The sequence below is a fragment of the Petaurus breviceps genome, unplaced genomic scaffold (assembly GCF_028583685.1).
Source record: "Petaurus breviceps papuanus isolate PSGF00001 unplaced genomic scaffold, PetGlider_PUasm1.0 229, whole genome shotgun sequence".
Taxonomy (NCBI): domain Eukaryota; kingdom Metazoa; phylum Chordata; class Mammalia; order Diprotodontia; family Petauridae; genus Petaurus; species Petaurus breviceps.
In genome coordinates, this window is record NW_027185903.1 from 39,026,961 (window position 1) to 39,036,586 (window position 9,626).

Sequence of the window (9,626 nt, forward strand, 5' to 3'; positions counted from 1 at the left end):
TATACTAATGGGTTTGGGGTGCACTTAGCCCTTGAGCCAGATTCCTCTCCTGAGTGTGTTTTCCTGGAAATAATAATAATAGTAACAATAATAAAAAGCCCTTAGCACTGGCCCTGGAGGAGGACCTGAGTTCAAATATGAAATCAGAAACTTGACACTTATTAGCTGTGCGACCTTAGGTAAGTCACTTAACCTCAATTGCCTCGCCTTCCCCCCTCCAAAAAATATAATAATAACCCTTGCTATGTATGTGCCAAACACTGTGCTGAGCACTTTACAATTATTATCTTGTTTGATCCTCACAGCAGCCTTGGGAGGTAGGCACAATTATTATCCCTATATTACAGATGAGGAAACAGAAGCAAACAAAGGTGAAATGACTTATCCGTTATCACACAACTAGTAAATGTCTAAAGGTAGATTTGAACTCAAGTCTTCCTGATTCCAGGCCCAGCACTCTGCCATTTGAAACGCTTATGCCTAATTATTCCTAAAGTTTCTAAGCCCTATTCCTTGCACTCAGTTCTAAATACATGCTCTTGCCCACAGGGATTTTTCTGCTTTGGTCATATCCCTAAGACCTGGTCCAGCAATTGTTTCGTTTGAGCTCCAGTGACCTGCCACCAAGCTCAGCTTGCTGGTCTGCCAATCCAGCTATCCTACTGTCAATGCCCTCTGTTTCGGCTTCTGGTGGAGAAAGCACCCCCCCCCCCAGGCCACGCTCATCGGGTTAATGACAAACTAGTTTGTGATGTTTCAGAACTTCTCTCCTCCAAGTCCCATTTTCTGCATTCACACAGCTCCTAGTGAGTGCAGGCCCCCCTCATCTCTCACCTGGCCCGTCCTAGCACACTACACTCAATCTCCTACTCCACAACTTTGCACTGGCTGTTCCTCATGCCTAGAATGCCCCCCTGTACTCTGGCTCCCATGGTGTGCTCTACTTCCAGTATGACAAGCTGTTCTAGTAAACCCACCAAGGCCTGAATTGATTACAGAAGATTCAATTGCATCCCACAAACATGAATTAAGTGTCTACTCTGTACAAGAAGAATCTTTCATTATGGACCTGTTGTGTTGCTCTTGCTGTGATTGTTTTAGTCTAATGCTCCATGACCCCATTTGGGGCTTTCTTGACAAAGAAACTAGAGTGGCTTGCCATTTTTTTCTCCAGCTCGTCTGACAGATGAGGAAACTGAGGCAAACAGGGTTAAGTGACTTGTCCAGAGTCACACAACTAGTAATTGTCAGGATTTGAACTTGGGTCTTCTTGGCTATAGGTCAAGCACTCTATCCATTGTACCACCTAATTCTCCAACACTTTTCTAAACCCTTGATCACACACATTACGTCATTTGCTATTCATATCAACTGAGTGAGGCAGGTAATAGATGAGAAAACAGAGAGGCAAAATAATTCCCCAAGCTCACACAGCAAAACAATGCCTAATCCAGACCTGGAACCCAGGAGTCTTGGTTCCCAGCCCACTATTCTTCCTCTACACCTCATATTACCTCCCACCAATCTTTTCCTAAGGTGACTTTGTGTTCTGTAGGGGAGTCTATCACAATACTATAATAGAATTCAAATGCAACACAACCCTCCTCTAAAGCCAATTATATTACCAAAAACTCATCTGAAGAATAGATTTAAATGATGGATCATCCTGGGAACTGTATAACATAGAGCAGCTAAATTTTCATCTATGGTATTTACTTAAAAAAAAAGTATTCAAACTAGAATATCACATAACCACTACTCCATATGATACTCTCATCTCTGTATGTAGTCTGACTAAAGGAAAGATTTTTCGGTCAATAATGAGTAAAGAAATGAAAGCCAGGGGATCCGTGTCTGTGGCCCCTGGATTTTCAGAAGCCTCAGTGACACTCCCCATTTTCTATATTCAACTCTTCTTGAGAATTTGACAGGGAATGCATTTCTAGGCATTAAAGTAGTTGACAAGACAGATGGTGTACTTTCTATAAAAATCGTCTCCTGCCTTTTTAGATATGTGAGATCTGCGTCGGCTCTAGGTGGGTTTTTGGAAGTGTTAACTCTGGAGTCCCAAAATGACAAAATCTCAGCATGGCTTCTGGGATTGAGAATGTAGGGAAGATGCCGAGGCTCCCTCCTCTGTGGGCAATGGGTATCTTAATCCTCCAGCAGTGGGAGCTAATTGGAAAATGGGGAATCTTGAGTTCTAATCTTGCCCTGTCTCTCTTGAACATTGTGAGCTAGGTTAAATCATTTTTTCTCTAAGTCTCAGTTTCCTCATGTCTATAATGAATGCAATTGTCCCTAGGATGTCTTTGTGTTCTAATATTCTAAATCATAAACATCAGCTCTCCACAGTTTTTCATATTTGCTTTAAATCGGAGGTCCTTAACATGGGATCTGTGAACTTTTAAAAAATTCTGATAACTGATAACTTTCCAAAGAGCTTTGTTTCCTTTGCAGTCCCATGTATTCTATTTTATGCATTTCAAGCTTTATTCTGAGAAGTGACCCATGGGCTTCACCAGATTGCCTAAAGGATCTCTCCCATAAAACAAGCTAAAGAATCTCTGCTCTTAATGGATAGGGGCAACTAGGTGGTGCAGTGGGTAGAGGACTAGGGCTAGAGTCAGCAAGACATGAATTCAAATCCAGCCTCAGCACTTACTAGCTATGTGACCTGGGCAAGTCACTTTACCCATTAGCTTCAGTTTCCTAATCTGTAAAATAGGATAATAGTAGCACCTGCCTCTCGGGGCTGTTGTGAGGATCAAACAAGATGATAATTGTAAAGCACAATTCCTGGCACATAGTAAGCACTATACATAAACGCTGGGGCATCTAGATGGTGCAGTGAATGGAGCTGGAGTCAGGAAGTCTCATCTTCCTGAATTTGAATCTGACCTCAGATCCTTGCTAGGTATGTGACCCTGCACAAGGCACTTCACCTTGTTCGCCTCAGTTTTGTCATCTGTCAAAGGAGCCAGAGAAGAAAATGGCAAACCATTCTAATATCTTTGCCAAGAAAACCCCAAGTGGGGTCACGAGAAGTCAAACACGTCTGAAATGAGAGAACAACAACGAAAATAATGTTAGCTATGATGATGATGATGGTACTTTTCTCCAAGCAGGAAACCATCAGCGCTTACAGACATAATAAATTTACCAGCTTTCCTTATATACCATTTAACTTTTTATGTATCAGTCAAAAAGCATTTATTAAGCACCTACTATGTGTCACTGTACTAAGTATTGGAGATTTAAAAAAATGGAAAAGACAGTCCATGCTCTCCAGGAACTCTCATTCTAATGGGAGAGACAACATGCAAACAACTGTTTACAAACAATACAACTGTATAATAAATTATAGATCCTAGACTAAGAAGAAACTCCACTCACTAGGGAATCTGGGAATAAGATTCCCCCCAAGATGTTGATGCTTTCATTCATCATTGCTGTGCCTCATTCCTATTGTGAAACTACATTCTAGACATAAAAGAACTGAGATAATTAAAGGTCACTGAATAAAGCAGAGGATTTCCCTTTCCCCCAGAATCTGATATGAAAGGAAGAAGGGTGTAAAGGTGCCTTTTGGAGTCCCTGCTATTACTGAGCGTACTCTAGGTTTCATGGGGGACTCTGCCAAGTCACTATTGCCTGCCAAGGAACTAAAATCTGCAACTGGGAACTTCACCCATGGAAGATCATTTCTGGTCTAAAAAGGCATTGGCACTGGCAGAAAGTAGGTCTTGGATACCGGGTGTGCTCATTTAATTTAAATTCCCAGGGCTCTTCAACTAAGAACAGTGTCAAAATTCCCTTCAAATAGAAGGTTGTGGGGAAACTGGGAAGAAAAATCTTTGGGGGCACAAAGGATCAGTTTGCCCTAAGAAAAAGATTGCTTTTCATTTTCTTAGACCTATCTTTCCATTTTACAGATAAGGAAGCTGAGGCTAAGTGACTTACCTGAGTTAAGAGAGTTGGAATTTGGGCGGCCAGGTGGCACAGTAAGAGCTCCAGCCCCAGAGTCAGGAGACCTGGGATGAATCCCGGCTCAGATACTTAGCACCATGAGCACCACACCCAGAAATAACTGGCTGTGTAACCTTGAGCAAGTTACTTAACCCCAATTGCTTAAAAAAAAAGAGAGAGAGAGAGTTGGAATTTGAACCCAGCTCTCATGACTCCACAACTCCAGAGTTCTTTCTCCTCTACAACAGTTTTCTGTTTTCGGTCTACAGAAACGAACTTCATTCCAAAGCCAGGAGCAGCTCCAACTAAGCGATCTTCTGAGAGTTCATATTTTAAATGGATAATAAATGAATGACAGGGTGTGTTATACAAACCAAAAGAGATTCATGTAGCTCTCATTTTATCCATATAAAGTGGAACAAAAGCAAAGCTGAAGAGAGCTGGGCAAGGTTGGAAAAAGCCAGTTCCCTATCCCACCCACCTCTCTTATCACAGCAAAACAAGTTCCTGGCAGCTGATGAAAAAAAAATTCAGAAGCTCTATTTTGTGTTTGAAGAGGGCTCTTATTGTCCCAAGGGTTCCAGAAAAGCTTTTTTAAAAAATGAAATAAATCATTCTTTTTTTTCTTTCCTTTTATCGGTCTGTGGTTTTTGAATGATGTTGGTTTATGTGAACTGGAAGGTTATAAAGTAGAAATAGAAACAACTAAAAATTCTGGATAAAAGGGCCAGTTCATTTATGTATTAAGCATTTTGTTTGTTTTGTTTCTGTATTATGTCTGACTTGGCTAGCCGTTCATCGTATGTTCCTTCTCCCTGACTCTGCTACTCTTTGAGCCAAAACTCTGGGAAACGGAGCCTTGGCAGGTGTCTGCCCACTCACAAATGAGCCAGGTGACCCAGTTGAAATAGAAGGCAAATACTCTCCAAGGTAGAATATTTCTTTTTCAAAAATCCTGATTCTGTTTTGAAACCACATCAGTCTCAAAGTACTTGGTTTAAAATAATTTAACAGGGGGAGGATTTTTAAAACATGATTTAAAAATAATCATCATCCGAAATATCTGGGACATTTGAGAGGCAGACAGCACCTGATACCATTTGTTTGTACCATGTTCATTTAAAATGCCAGATCTGATCCAAGCACATCCCAAATTTTTGTATTTGGAAGGGATGACATTTGACAATAAATAATTGCACTTCTAGTTAGTTCATCATTGCTGTTCCTAATGCCTAGTCTCTGTCTTGCATGGAATTTTAGGCTACAGTGGTTATGTCCTAAGTGGTTGAGGCCCTAAGCAACATAATGAATTCCCTAAGGAATGGCAAACAGAGCTCATTGCCATCCACATACTTCCTGATATTCCTTTTTGAAGCAAAAGGTACATCTAACACAACGGCTTCCCTGTGACTTCACAGTACATACCCTAGGAAAATGGAAGACAAAGCCAATTAGCAATAAGGATCCATGGTCAAGTGATTGGCTCTTCTTTCCCTCTCTTTTGTTGTCAATGAAGAGTTGACAGTCAATAAGCATTTATTAAGTTTTTACTCCGTGCTAGGCACAGTGCTAAGCATTAGGGATACAAAAGAAGGCAAAATAAATCCCTGACTTCAAGGAGCTCACATTCTAATAGAGGACATGCCATGGAAATGACTATATACACATAAGATGATATACCCCAGGATAAATTAGAGGCAATCTCACAGGGAAGACACTAACATTAAGGAGGAAAGGCTTCTTGCAGAAGGTGGGATTTGAGATGGAGCATCAGGAGGAACCAGTCCATACACAAAGGGCACAAGGTCATTCTGTATTTCTCATTGTTGGTACTGTCTAAGAGCCTTATGGTACTCTAAGCCTCAACTCAAACTCAAGTCTGCTCAACAAACAGAAACAATCAACAAACCTTTACCAAGCACTTACTATGTATCTAGCACTGGGCACTGGGGATTAAAAGATATGACATAATCCTTGGTTTAACAAAGCCTACATTCTATCAGAGAGAAGGAAAGATGCTTATCTAATCTGACCTCATTCTCAGTACTTCTCTGCCTGCATATGGTGGTCAGAAGGGTCTACCTTATAAACATTTATGGCCAGTGTAGAGGGTAGAGGATAATGAATCAGGCTACATATAAGACTGGATAGCTCACCCTGAAGAATATGGTACATATTAGCCTTTAAGGAAAAAAAAAAAGGATCCTGTATGGAGTTGGAGTTAAGTGATTGGGGAGGTTACAAAGAAGACATATGTGGGAAGTTTGTCTAAAAGCCAAAAGTTGGGAAGGAAATCATAGCTAAAATAGGCTGATGGCTGAATAGGCAAGAAATATTATTCAGCAGGGAAAGAGATAACATAATGCCTAGAGAGAAAACAGGAAGGATAGTGTTAAAGAATAAATGTCATGAAAAAAAGCACAAACTCCAAGGAGGTAATAAGGTCATTCCAAAGGCAAGGTTAGGGCCAGAAGGGCAGATAGGAAGACTGGCGGTGAAGCTGGCAGCTCTTGAAATCATTCTAGACAGGCTGCCACCTGTTCTTACTCAGCCCTGTCCGTTCATGCGCGAAAGGTGTCTGTTCCCTGGAAGTTTATGCATATCCAGTTAAGATTTATTGGATCCTTTGAAATAAGAGGAATGACCTTACTTACCATTGAAAAGAGAAGTTTGAAGTACAGTAGAGGAGATGTAACATGTTCACAAGTAATAATCTGTGTTTATGTAGCATTTTAAGACTTAACAAAATAGTTTCTTCCTAGCTGAACTTTGGAGGTTTGTTTTGTGAGATGCTAAAACTTTCATCATCCAGCAGTCGACCTGCTGTTTGAAAGCATCTCTGTAATTAGTGGTCTGGTCTTCAGAAATCAGCCACCATCAACAAAGAACTGGAAATTGAGGGGATACCCAACAATTGGGGAATGGATGAAAAAGTTGAGGCATACGATTGTGATGGAATACTATGTACTATAAAAAATAACAAGCAGGATGATTTCAGAAAAACCCAGGAAGACCTATATGAACTGATACAAAGTGAAGAGAATATTGTACATAGTAACAGTAATGCTATAAGAATGCTCAGTTGGGGGTGGCCAGGTAGCACAGAGAGTAAGAGCACCGGCTCCAGTGTCAGGATGACCTGGAGATCGAATCCCGGGCTCAGACACTTAGCACCCACCCAGAAACACCTGGCCGTGTAACCTCGAGAAAGTTACTTAACCCCAATTGCTTAGGTGGCTCAGCTAGTAAGAGCACCGGCTCCAGTGTTGGGATGACTTGGAGATCAAATCCCGGGCTCAGACACTCAGCATCACACCCAGAAATAACTGGCCATGTAACCTTGAGCAAGTTACTTAACCCTGACTGCTTAAAAAAAAAATGCTCAGTTGGGAAAGACTTAGCTACTTTGATCAAGACAATTCCAAAGGACTCATGATAAAAAATATTATACACCTTTGGAGAGAGAACTGATGAACTCTAAATGCATATTGAAACATTTTTTAAAACTTTATGTGTGTGTGTGCATTGGGGGGGTGTTGTATGTGTTTTCCTTTATTAATATGGAAAAATGTTTTGCATTATTATAATAGATATCATGTTGTTTGCCATCTCAAGAGGTGGGGGGAGGGACAGGAAGGAGGAAAGAATTTGAAACTCAAAATTTTTCAAACTGAACGTTACAACATTTTTACATATAATTAGGAAATAATGAAATAAAATATATTTTTGAAAAAAATTTAAAAAGAAAGCAGCTAGCATCTATGTTAGCTGGTACTATATTTTCTAGCTTGGCAGGACCTAATGGAACTTGTGTTCTGCTGGTATAGCATGTGAGAACCAAGGCTCAACTTCATGGCATAATGAAACAATTAGAAAATGACTTTCATGGATTTCAGGTAGGGGAAACTGAGGCACAATGAAGTTTGAGATGCCTCTATCCATACATGTCTTAAATTCAACATGTATGAAACAGAACTCATTCCCCCCCCCAAAAAAAATTTACCCCTCCTTCTAACTGTTCTGTCCTGTCAAGGATACCCCTACTCTTCCAATCACCCAAGTTTGTAACTTAGGAGTCATCCTTGATTCTGTTCTCCTTTTCTGTTTCTCCACACCTGTAAACAATCAGTTGCCAAAGCTTATCTATGCTGCCTGTTCAATATCTCAGGCATCTGTCCTCTCTCTCCACTCCCACAACCTCTGCCTAATTCATTGACCTCATAATTTCTTGACTAGACTATTAAGATAAAACTCTCCTTGGTCTCCCTACCTCCAGTCTCCCCTGTCTAATCCGCCCCTTCACAGAGCTGCTGAAGGTAATATTCCTAAGACACATTTCCATGGCCCTAACCATGTCACTCAAGAAGCTTCCATGGCTCTCCATTACCACTCTGTTTGACATTTAACACCCTTAAGATCTGATCCCAGTGTAACTTTCCCAGCCAATCACACATTACCCCTGTCTTCCCACCTACTCTGTGCTCCATCCAAACTGAACTATTTGCTGTTCCTTGTATTTGTTCTTATTCAGTTGTGACCAACTCTTTGTGACCCCATGGATCATACTGTCCATGAGGTTTCCTTGGCAAGGATATTGGAGTGGTTTGCCATTTTCTTCTCCAGTGGATTAAGGCAAGATGAGGTTAAGTGACTTGCCCAAGGTCACACAGCTATTAAGTGTCTGAGACTAGATTTGAATGCAGGTCTTCCTAATTCCAGGCCCAGCACTCTATCCACTGAGCCTACTACTACCTGCCCCTGTTCCCTATATACAACATGCTATAACCCTATGCCTTTGCCTAGGTTCTCTACCAAGCACGGTATTCTTTCTGTACTCCTGCATCTTGGAAACCTTAGCTCATTTTAAGATTCAACTCAAATGCTGCCTCTTCCAAGAAACCCTTTCTATAGTTTTTAGGCCTCAAGTAACTATTTTCATTTTGTATATGTCCTTTACTTACTTTTCTGTGAATATGAAATATTCTCCCAGTAGGATGTAAGCTCCTTACAGGTAGGGATTACTTCAATTACTTTAATTCCCAGCACAGTGGCGGGCAAATAGTAGGTATTTAATAAATGTTTGTTCATTAATTGATTAAAATTAAACTGGGCTCACAAAGCTAGTAAATATCAGAGCAGTATTGACTTATGTTTATCCTAAGTTTAACCCCAAATTTACTGATTCTTAAGGTTTGTTGTTTTATTCCTTCCCCCCGCCCCCATAAGACCAAGTTGGGGCAGCTAAGTGTCACAGTGGATGGAGCACTAGACCTGGAGTCAGGAAGACCTGAGTTCAAATCCAGCCTCAGACACTTGAATGACCATGCACAAATCACTTAACTCTGTTGTACTCAGTTTCCTTATCTGTCAAATGAGCTGGAGAAGGAAATGGCAAAGCACTTTAATATCTTTGCCAAGAAAACCCCAAATGTGTTCACAAGGAATCAGACACGCCTGAAACGACTGAACAACAACATCAAACACCATGTTATCTCCCAAAATATGTCAGAAATTAAGTCCATAGGAGAGGTCAAAGAGAGCTGTTTGAGTGATTTAAGGAGCAAGGGATCACTCTTAGTTGAGAACACTGGAATCATAGCTTAGGAGGTACATGAGCCAGGTCTTGAAGGAGAAGAACATCCATCCCCAGAGATGCT